This window comes from Oncorhynchus mykiss, chromosome 24, assembly GCF_013265735.2.
Source record: "Oncorhynchus mykiss isolate Arlee chromosome 24, USDA_OmykA_1.1, whole genome shotgun sequence".
Lineage (NCBI taxonomy): Eukaryota > Metazoa > Chordata > Actinopteri > Salmoniformes > Salmonidae > Oncorhynchus > Oncorhynchus mykiss.
In genome coordinates this window covers 44,952,134-44,964,615 of record NC_048588.1, presented here as the reverse complement: position 1 = coordinate 44,964,615, position 12,482 = coordinate 44,952,134, and positions in this window count along the sequence as shown.

Genomic DNA, 12,482 nt, shown 5'->3' with positions numbered 1-12,482 from the left:
GTACAGGGTTTCTGATGAGGCTGGATAGGGCACAGGGTTTATGATGAGGCTGGATAGGGTACAGGGATGAGGCTGGATAGGGCACAGGGATGAGGCTGGATAGAGTACAGGGATGAGGCTGAATATAGTACAGGGATGAGGCTGGATAGAGCACAGGGATTAGGCTGGATAGAGTACAGGGATGAGGCTGAATAGAGCACAAGGATGAGGCTGGATAGAGCACAGGGATGAGGCTGGATAGAGCACAGGGAAGAGGCTGAATAGAGCACAGGGATGAGGCTGAATAGAGTACAGGGATGATGCTGAATAGAGCACAGGGATGAGGCTGGATAGAGTACAGGGATGAGGCTGAATAGAGCACAGGGATGAGGCTGGATAGAGTACAGGGATGAGGCTGAATATAGTACAGGGATGAGGCTGAATATAGTACAGGGATGATGCTGGATAGAGCACAGGGATTAGGCTGGATAGAGTAAAGGGATGAGGCTGAATAGAGCACAGGGATGAGGCTGGATAGAGCACAGGGATGAGGCTGGATAGAGCACAGGGATGAGGCTGGATAGAATACAGGGAAGAGGCTGAATAGAGCACAGGGATGAGGCTGAATAGAGCACAGGGATGAGGCTGGATAGAGTACAGGGATGAGGCTGAATAGAGTACAGGGATGAGGCTGGATAGAGTACAGGGATGAGGCTGAATAGAGCACAGGGATGAGGCTGGATAGAGTACAGGGATGAGGCTGAATAGAGAACAGGGATGAGGCTGGATAGAGCACAGGGATGAGGCTGGATAGAGCACAGGGATGAGGCTGGATAGAGCACAGGGATGAGGCTGGATAGAGCACAGGGATGAGGCTGGATAGAGCACAGGGATGAGGCTGGAAAAAGCACAGGGATGAGGCTGGAAAAAGCACAGGGATGAGGCTGGATTGAGTACAGGGATGAGCCTGGATAGAGTACAGGGATGAGGCTGAATAGAGTACAGGGATGAGGCTGGATAGGGCACAGGGCTTGCGGGTCAATTTGGGCTTAAAGGTCATCTTTTTCAAATATTTTACCTTTCAATTATTTTCTTCAACCTTTTATATTTTTACATCCTCTGGTGAATAAGGAAGGACATTTTCTATTCAATTTGTCTGAGTTTGTCCATCTGGTTTTTCAAACACCTTGTGGTCAACATGAAACAAGAAGCTTTCAAGAGTCCTTTGTCTTTTGTCACGCTGTATAACGGTAGGAGACAGGTGCAGGAATACGTAATAGGGGGTTTTATTTCTCAAATAAAGTACGTCGTGAAAACAACAGGGACGAAGCCCAAAACAAACATACAACACAGGGATGTAACCCAAAACAAACATGCAACACAGGGATGTAACCCAAACTAAAGAGTCAGGTGTAAACTTGTCAATAATTCACGGGACGAAACCCATAATAACAAGTACACAATAACACGTAGCATGAAAGCCGATACAACAGAGTACAGGTTCTCACAAGACCAACGGGACAATAATCAACAAAGGCAATGGGGAACAGAGAGCACATAGTATACACACACTAATCAGGGGGAATGGGGACCAGGTGTGGGTAATGAGACAGTCCGGGGTTGGTGGTGACGCCCAGAAGGCCGGTGACGTAGACCTCCGGAGCTGGTGAACGGAATGAGCAGCAGGACGAGAGGATCCGTGACATCTTTCTGTTAGCTCTGTCTCTGATACTGGTTCAACCTTGGGTTCCTAGCAACTGCTTCCTAGAAATGCAACGACCTGCTCTGTCAAGTATTTTATTAGTATCTTATCTGCAGTTGCTCACACCTTTTTTACGTTTCTAATTCCTGATGTCTATTCCTGATGTCTATTCCTGATGTCTATTCCTGATGTCTATTCCTGCTGTCTATTCCTGATATCTATTCCTGATGTCTATTCCTGCTGTCTATTCCTGCTGTCTATTCCTGATGTCTATTCCTGCTGTCTATTCCTGATGTCTATTCCTGCTGTCTATTCCTGATGTCTATTCCTGCTGTCTATTCCTGATGTCTATTCCTGATGTCTATTCCTGATGTCTATTCCTGCTGTCTATTCCTGATGTCTATTCCTGATGTCTATTCCTGATATCTATTCCTGATGTCTATTCCTGCTGTCTATTCCTGATGTCTATTCCTGATGTCTATTCCTGATGTCTATTCCTGCTGTCTATTCCTGATGTCTATTCCTGATGTCTATTCCTGATGTCTATTCCTGATGTCTATTCCTGATGTCTATTCCTGATGTCTATTCCTGATGTCTATTCCTGCTGTCTATTCCTGATGTCTATTCCTGATGTCTATTCCTGATGTCTATTCCTGCTGTCTATTCCTGATGTCTATTCCTGATGTCTATTCCTGATGTCTATTCCTGCTGTCTATTCCTGATGTCTATTCCTGCTGTCTATTCCTGATGTCTATTCCTGATGTCTATTCCTGATGTCTATTCCTGATGTCTATTCCTGATGTCTATTCCTGCTGTCTATTCCTGATGTCTATTCCTAATGTGTATTCCTGCTGTCAATGTCTGCTGTATTTTCCTGCTCTCTATTCCTAATGTCTGTTCCTAATGTCTATTCCTAATGTCTATTCCTAATGTCTATTCCTAATGTTTATTCCTGCTGTCTATTCCCTAATGTTTATTCCTGCTGTCTATTCCTAATGTTTATTCCTGCTGTCTATTCCTAATGTTTATTCCTGCTGTCGATTCCTCTCCCAGAGCTTAGAGATGGATCAGCAAATAGCTGAGTGTGGGGGAATACTGGTGGTAATCAATGTCATCTTCCAGAACCCCTTATCAGCTGCAGCAGAGACAGACCAGCGTTATTTATTTATATACCTATCTTCTTATGTTTAAATGTTGCTTCCTCTGCTAAACATACACACCACTTTCTTTCAGAACTTTAGAAGACAGGTTTTTTCAACGTGGGGTGAGGAACAGCGATAACCTCTCTCCGAAGACCTTATTCAAGCTCACGCAGGGAAAAACGATGCCAGAGATGTGAATGGTTTACGGAGCTCTGAGGGTCCTCCTCAACGAGGACCAAGACACCGAGCAGGAAGGAACCACGCTGCTCTCTCCGTTTATCAAGGACGTTCATTTATTCAACTGAGGATTAACTGGGTTGTCTTTTAAGACCACTGTTATGTGTCTGTACCTTGAGCCCATCAGATTGCACCTTATCAGTAGAAGCAGCCTGTGTTAGAACTAGCCCACAATCCTGCGGCAGCCAGACGGGCCGAGCTCCCGTTCGTTCCGCATGTGGATCCATAGGCACATTAACCAGCCAGCTCATTATTGCAGTGCCAGTGACACTGTGCAGCAGTTTGAGGTATCTTTTCTGCTGTGAGGCTTGGTGGACATCTAATTGAAAAGCAAATGTTTCCCCTCACACAAGCATTAAAGGGGATTGATTTTGCAGTGATTCTGTGACTTTAAGGATAGAGCGTAGCAGAATTTTTGCTAGCCTAGCAACTCACACTAAATTCTTTCCACTGCTCTGTCGTTTGTTACAGACTTCAGTCTGAGACTTTGGTGTAAAAGCCCAATGACACATTTTCTAACCACCACTTAAACCACGTGTTCTGGCTCTGGCACAACCCATCGGTTTCTGGACCAATCAGACGGCCCGAATGTCTTCACTTTCTCATTGCAGAGAAGAAACTGACATCCGCGTAGCGTAGCGTTTGTCTAGGGGCAGCCAGGCAAGTACCTAATGGAGGAAATGTTACATCAGACTGAACCCACTGAAGGAAGACGGTCTCTGTCTGTAATGCCACGGAAGAAGGCCTCTGTCTGTAATGCCGAGGAATAAGGCCTCTGTCTGTAATGCCGAGGAATAAGGCCTCTGTCTGTAATGCCGAGGAATAAGGCCTCTGTCTGTAATGCCGAGGAATAAGGCCTCTGTCTGTAATGCCGAGGAATAAGGCCTCTGTCTGTAATGCCGAGGAAGAAGGCCTCTGTCTGTAATGCCGAGGAATAAGGCCTCTGTCTGTAATGCCGAGGAAGAAGGCCTCTGTCTGTAATGCCGAGGAAGAAGGCCTCTGTCTGTAATGCCGAGGAATAAGGCCTCTGTCTGTAATGCCACGGAATAAGGCCTCTGTCTGTAATGCCACGGAATAAGGCCTCTGTCTGTAATGCCACGGAATAAGGCCTCTGTCTGTAATGCCAAGACAGTCTGTGAGTTCCAAATGGCACCCTAGTCACGATATAAGGCCTCTGTCTGTAATGTCACGATAGAAGGCCATGGCATCTGGTCAAATGTAATATACTATAAAGGGAATAGGGTGCAGTTTGGGACATAAACAGCATCTCTGTCAAATTGGTCAAAGTTTAGCTTTGTGTTTTCTTTCCTTGACTGTTTTAGTCTGTTTTTCTATTTGACAGGCCAAGTGGTGAATTGTGCATTATGCTGCTAAGCGATAGTTCCCTCTAGTGCTGACGTTATTACACACAACATGCTTTAAATAGGGAGGACAAAGACCTCAAGTTACTACAATCAAATCACAAAATATATCCAATACAAACCCTATAAATCCTTTCTACTTCGGATGTAATCTGCATAAAGCCTCTTGCAACCAAGTACCTGCAGAATAGTAACTTCCCCCCCCGGCCAGCGTCCTCCAGACTTGGGAAGAGGGTGATTTCTCCTGGGTGGCGTCCAAAACAGAACCCTAATCATAGAGCACTATATAGTGAACAGGGTTGCTGTCTGTCCAGTGATGGGCCCTCTTGACGCTGCCCACCCATTCAATGGCTGACTTGGTCACTCTCGTCCAGCTCTCTCAGCTCTCTGCGAGCATTTGAAGGCTGAGCTTTTTAAATTAAAGATCTACTGATATAATCCTTCCCCTGCAGCAATCCACCAGCTCAGCTCTGTAGATTCACTTCATTCTGCCTCTCTCAGCACTTTGACTTCAGAGGTAGTCCTCGCTAAGTAAAATGGGGTTTATTGAGGGTAGAATAAGTAGGGTATGGTGAGCTCTGAGTTGGAGGGGTGACATTATCTATACAGGGTATGGTGAGCTCTGAGCTGGAGGGGTGACATTATCTATACAGGGTATGGTGAGCTCTGAGCTGGAGGGGTGACATTATCTATACAGGATATGGTGAGCTCTGAGTTGGAGGGGTGACATTATCTATACAAGGTATGGTGAGCTCTGAGTTGGAGGGGTGACATTATCTATACAGGGTATGGTGAGCTCTGAGTTGGAGGGTGACATTATCTATACAGGGTATGGAGAGCTCTGAGTTGGAGGGTGACATTATCTACACAGGGTATGGTGAGCTCTGAGTTGGAGGGGTGACATTATCTATACAGGGTATGGTGAGCTCTGAGCTGGAGGGGTGACATTATCTATACAGGGTATGGTGAGCTCTGAGCTGGAGGGGTGACATTATCTATACAGGGTATGGTGAGCTCTGAGCTGGAGGGGTGACATTATCTATACAGGGTATGGTGAGCTCTGAGCTGGAGGGGTGACATTATCTATACAGGGTATGGTGAGCTCTGAGTTGGAGGGGTGACATTATCTATACAGGGTATGGTGAGCTCTGAGTTGGAGGGGTGACATTATCTATACAGGGTATGGTGAGCTCTGAGCTGGAGGGGTGACATTATCTATACAGGGTATGGTGAGCTCTGAGTTGGAGGGTGACATTATCTACACAGGGTATGGTGAGCTCTGAGTTGGAGGGTGACATTATCTACACAGGGTATGGTGAGCTCTGAGTTGGAGGGGTGACATTATCTACACAGGGTATGGTGAGCTCTGAGTTGGAGGGGTGACATTATCTATACAGGGTATGGTGAGCTCTGAGCTGGAGGGGTGACATTATCTATACAGGGTATGGTGAGCTCTGAGTTGGAGGGGTGACATTATCTACACAGGGTATGGTGAGCTCTGAGTTGGAGGGGTGACATTATCTATACAGGGTATGGTGAGCTCTGAGCTGGAGGGGTGACATTATCTATACAGGGTATGGTGAGCTCTGAGCTGGAGGGGTGACATTATCTATACAGGGTATGGTGAGCTCAGAGCTGGAGGGGTGACATTATCTATACAGGGTATGGTGAGCTCTGAGTTGGAGGGTGACATTATCTATACAGGGTATGGTGAGCTCTGAGCTAGAGGGGTGACATTATCTATACAGGGTATGGTGAGCTCTGAGTTGGAGGGGTGACATTATCTATACAGGGAATTGTGAGCTCTGAGCTGTAGGGGTGAGATTATCTATATAGGGAATTGTGAGCTCTGAGTTGGAGGGTGACATTATCTATACAGGATATGGTGAGCTCTGAGCTGGAGGGGTGACATTATCTATACAGGGTATGGTGAGCTCTGAGCTGGAGGCGTGACATTATCTATACAGGGTATGGTGAGCTCTGAGTTGGAGGGTGACATTATCTATACAGGGTATGGTGAGCTCTGAGTTGGAGGGGTGACATTATCTATACAGGGAATTGTGAGCTCTGAGCTGGAGGGGTGACATTATCTATACAGGATATGGTGAGCTCTGAGCTGGAGGGGTGACATTATCTATACAGGGTATGGTGAGCTCTGAGCTGGAGGGGTGACATTATCTATACAGGGTATGGTGAGCTCTGAGCTGGAGGGGTGACATTATCTACACAGGGTATGGTGAGCTCTGAGTTGGAGGGGTGACATTATCTACACAGGGTATGGTGAGCTCTGAGTTGGAGGGGTGACATTATCTATACAGGGTATGGTGAGCTCTGAGCTGGAGGGGTGACATTATCTATACAGGGTATGGTGAGCTCTGAGTTGGAGGGGTGACATTATCTACACAGGGTATGGTGAGCTCTGAGTTGGAGGGGTGACATTATCTATACAGGGTATGGTGAGCTCTGAGCTGGAGGGGTGACATTATCTATACAGGGTATGGTGAGCTCTGAGTTGGAGGGGTGACATTATCTATACAGGGTATGGTTAGCTCTGAGCTGGAGGGGTGACATTATCTATACAGGGAATTGTGAGCTCTGAGCTGGAGGGGTGACATTATCTATACAGGATATGGTGAGCTCTGAGCTGGAGGGGTGACATTATCTATACAGGGTATGGTGAGCTCTGAGCTGGAGGGGTGACATTATCTATACAGGGTATGTTGAGCTCTGAGCTGGAGGGGTGACATTATCTATACAGGGTATGGTGAGCTCTGAGTTGGAGGGGTGACATTACCTACACAGGGCTGATGACTTGTGTAGACGTGCATATCTGTGCATAATCACCTGGATAGTCAATTGATTGATTGGTGACTGATTGATTACATGATGTTCATTATTCATGCTAACAAAACACACATGGATCACATTCACTTTATCTTTGATCTGTTCTGTAGCCCATTGTTATCACAACAGTATACAGAGAGAACTAATGGATTATCACAACAGTATGCAGAGAGAACTAATGGGTTATCACAACAGTATGCAGAGAGAACTAATGGATTATCACAACAGTACACAGAGAGAACTAATGGATTATCACAACAGTATACAGAGAGAACTAATGGATTATCACAACAGTACACAGAGAGAACTAATGGATTATCACAACAGTATACAGAGAGAACTAATGGATTATCACAACAGTACACAGAGAGAACTAATGGATTATCACAACAGTATACAGAGAGAACTAATGGGTTATCACAACAGTATGCAGAGAGAACTAATGGATTATCACAACAGTACACAGAGAGAACTAATGGATTATCACAACAGTATACAGAGAAAACTAATGGATTATCACAACAGTATGCAGAGAGAACTAATGGATTATCACAACAGTACACAGAGAGAACTAATGGATTATCACAACAGTATGCAGAGAGAACTAATGGATTATCACAACAGTACACAGAGAGAACTAATGGATTATCACAACAGTATACAGAGAGAACTAATGCATTATCACAACAGTATACAGAGAGAACTAGGACTACATTACTGCTGGTAGTCTACCCTTTCATCCGAGGCGATTTTACATATTGGAACACACGCAGAACAGGTAGCCTACATACAATATAATACACGAGTCGAATGAAAACATGTTTACAGCCAAGTTAATGAGTTGTACATAATTCATTAGTGAATGCTTGGAGTTTTTACAGATCATGAAACACAACCTTTCTTTCTTTCCTTTCATTGATTGACATTTATAACAGTGTAATTTGTAATTATTAAGAATTTAACAATTACATTAGATCATTGCACTTAAACGCTGAATGATTCCTGGATCTTGGAGATCTATGATGCACAGTAAGTGGAACTATGGCTACATAACAGTTCTCATGGGCACTCAAGTCCACAATAGAGTCCCAGCACATCACATCCAGCAAGACCTCTGTGGCACCTTGTCTAATCCACTGGGTGTGTGTGTGTGTGTGTGTGTGTGTGTGTGTGTGTGTGTGTGTGTGTGTGTGTGTGTGTGTGTGTGTGTGTGTGTGTGTGTGTGTGTGTGTGTGTGTGTGTGTGTGTGTGTGTGAGGCAGATCTCAGGAGAGACTGTGTGGCACCCTGTCTCATCAGCTCCGGAATGTGCATCCAGAGCCAGCGCCGTGCAATGCATGGTGGGAAAAAGTATCTTGTGAAGATTCACTATTTCCTCTTATACTGCCTGGTTCGATACTGCTGATTATAGTTCCTGTTACTTCCTGATTAGATACTGCTGATTATAGTTCCTGTTACTTCCTGGTTAGATACTGCTGATTATAGTTCCTGTTACTTCCTGGTTAGATACTGCTGATTATAGTTCCTGTTACTGCCTGGTTAAATACTGCTGATTAGAGTTTCTGTTACTGCCTGGTTCGATACTGCTGATTATAGTTCCTGTTACTTCCTGGTTAGATACTGCTGATTATAGTTCCTGTTACTTCCTGGTTAGATACTGCTGATTATAGTTCCTATTACTGCCTGGTTAAATACTGCTGATTAGAGTTCCTGTTACTGCCTGGATCGATACTGCTGATTATAGTTCCTGTTACTTCCTGGTTAGATACTGCTGATTATAGTTCCTGTTACTGCCTGATTAAATACTGCTGATTAGAGTTTCTGTTACTGCCTGGTTCGATACTGCTGATTATAGTTCCTGTTACTTCCTGATTAGATACTGCTGATTATAGTTCCTGTTACTTCCTGGTTAGATACTGCTGATTATAGTTCCTATTACTGCCTGGTTAAATACTGCTGATTAGAGTTCCTGTTACTGCCTGGTTCGATACTGCTGATTATAGTTCCTGTTACTTCCTGGTTAGATACTGCTGATTATAGTTCCTGTTACTGCCTGGTTAAATACTGCTGATTAGAGTTTCTGTTACTGCCTGGTTCGATACTGCTGATTATAGTTCCTGTTACTTCCTGATTAGATACTGCTGATTATAGTTCCTGTTACTGCCTGGTTCGATACTGCTGATTATAGTTCCTGTTACTTCCTGGTTAGATACTACTGATTAGAGTTCCTGTTACTTCCTGGTTAGATACTGCTGATTATAGTTCCTGTTACTGCCTGGATAGATACGGCTATTTATAGTTCCTGTTACTTCCTGGTAAGATACTGCTGATTATAGTTCCTGTTACTTCCTGGTTAGATCCTATTCATTATAGTTCCTGTTACTGCCTGGTTCGATACTGCTGATTATAGTGTGTGTTACTTCCTGGTTAGATACTGTTGATTTTAGTTCCTGTTACTGCCTGGTTAGATACGGCTAATTATAGTTCCTGTTACTTCTTGTTTAGATACTGTTTGTTTATAGTTCCTGTTACTTCCTGGTTAGATACTGCCAATTATAGTTCCTGTTACTTCCTGGATAGATACTGCTGATTATAGTTCCTGTTACTTCCTGGTTCGATACTGCTGATTATAGTTCCTGTAACTTCCTGGTTCGATACTGCTGATAAGTCTATTTGATTTCCTGTTACTGCTACTATTTCCTACATAGTGCACTTACTTTTGACCAATGCCCTATGGATAGTGGTGCACTACATAGGGAATAGGTTACTATAACCACACCCGTTCTCCATCATTACCAACATTTCACTTCACCGTTAATAAATAAGTGTATGTGAACAATAACATTCGATTTGAATAAAAAATATAATTTGATTTGCGATGCAGATAAAACAGTTATAGTACCTCCCTCTACTCTTCAGTAAGTTATTATTATAATAACACAAGGCCTCTGCACTAGCTGGTTAATCAATTATGAAATAGAATAGAAGTTAATGGCTGCCAGTAGGAAGGCATGTGTTTTTTTTCACTACTAAACATTTTAATGATGTGTTCCTTTGAAATAAAGGAATTGAAAATCAGGCCCTGAGGCTAAAGTCTGGAGTAGCTGTGGCTGGATGAAGTTGGCATCTCAATCTGGGTAATGTTTTTGTACGTTAAAAGTTTGCATGTCATTTGTGTAGTTCAGATTACAAACTCAGACCTAACACTTGTTAGATAAGGTAATCATGGCTGTGAATTCACTAGATCAAACAGTAGGACTGAAGTTGTACACTCGACAGTCTACCATAATACCATTAAATCAACAGTCTCATCTGATGCAACATTATTGATGAAGAGCTGCGTCCAGAATGGCAAAGTACTCTACTGTTGACCAGGATCCAGGCCAGTTGAACATAGTACTCTACTGTTGACCAGGATCCAGGCCCGTTGAACATAGTACTCTACTGTTGACCAGGATCCAGGCCAGTTGACCAGGATCCAGGCCAGTTGACCATAGTACTCTACTGTTGACCAGGATCCAGGCCAGTTGAACATAGTACTCTACTGTTGACCAGGATCCAGGCCAGTTGAACTAAGTACTCTACAGTTGACCAGGATCCAGGCCAGTTGAACATAGTACTCTACTGTTGACCAGGATCCAGGCCCGTTGAACATAGTACTCTACTGTTGACCAGGATCCAGGCCAATTGAACATAGTACTCTACTGTTGACCAGGATCCAGGCCAGTTGAACGTAGGACTCTACTGTTGACCAGGATCCAGGCCAGTTGAACATAGTACTCTACTGTTGACTAGGATCAGGCCAGTTGAACATAGTACTCTACTGTTGACCAGGATCCAGGCCCGTTGAACATAGTACTCTACTGTTGACCAGGATCCAGGCCAGTTGAACATAGTACTCTACTGTTGACCAGGATCCAGGCCAGTTAAACATAGTACTCTACTGTTGACCAGGATCCAGGCCAGTTGAACATAGTACTCTACTGTTGGCCAGGATCCAGGCCAGTTGACCAGGATCCAGGCCAGTTGAACAAAGTACTCTACTGTTGACCAGGATCCAGGCCAGTTGAACATAGTACTCTACTGTTGGCCAGGATCCAGGCCAGTTGACCAGGATCCAGGCCAGTTGACCGAGGTCCAGGCCAGTTGACCATAGTACTCTACTGTTGACCAGGATCCAGGCCAGTTGAACGTAGGACTCTACTGTTGACCAGGATCCAGGCCAGTTGAACAAAGTACTCTACTGTTGACCAGGATCCAGGCCAGTTGAACATAGTACTCTACTGTTGGCCAGGATCCAGGCCAGTTGACCAGGATCCAGGCCAGTTGACCGAGGTCCAGGCCAGTTGACCATAGTACTCTACTGTTGACCAGGATCCAGGCCAGTTGAACGTAGGACTCTACTGTTGACCAGGATCCAGGCCAGTTGAACATAGTACTCTACTGTTGACCAGGATCAGGCCAGTTGAACATAGTACTCTACTGTTGACCAGGATCCAGGCCAGTTGAACGTAGGACTCTACTGTTGACCAGGATCCAGGCCAGTTGAACATAGTACTCTACTGTTGACCAGGATCCAGGCCAGTTGAACGTAGGACTCTACTGTTGAACAGGATCCAGGTCAGTTGAACATAGTCCTCTACTGTTAACCAGGATCCAGGCCAGTTGAACATAGTACTCTACTGTTGACCAGGATCCAGGCCAGTTGAACATAGTACTCTACTGTTGACCAGGATCCAGGCCAGTTGAACATAGTACTCTACTGTTGACCAGGATCCAGGCCAGTTGAACATAGTACTCTACTGTTGACCAGGATCCAGGCCAATTGAACATATTACTCTACTGTTGACCAGGATCCAGGCCAATTGACCGTAGTACTCTACTGTTGACCAGGATCCAGGCCAGTTGAACATAGTACTCTACTGTTGACCAGGATCCAGGCCAGTTGAACATAGTACTCTACTGTTGAACAGGATCCAGGTCAGTTGACCATAGTACTCTACTGTTGACCAGGATCCAGGCCAGTTGAACATATTACTCTACTGTTGACCAGGATCCAGGCCAATTGACCATAGTACTCTACTGTTGACCAGGATCCAGGCCAGTTGACCATAGTACTCTACTGTTGACCAGGATCCAGGTCAGTTGACCATAGTACTCTACTGTTGACCAGGATCCAGGCCAGTTGAACATAGTACTCTACTGTTGACCAGGATCC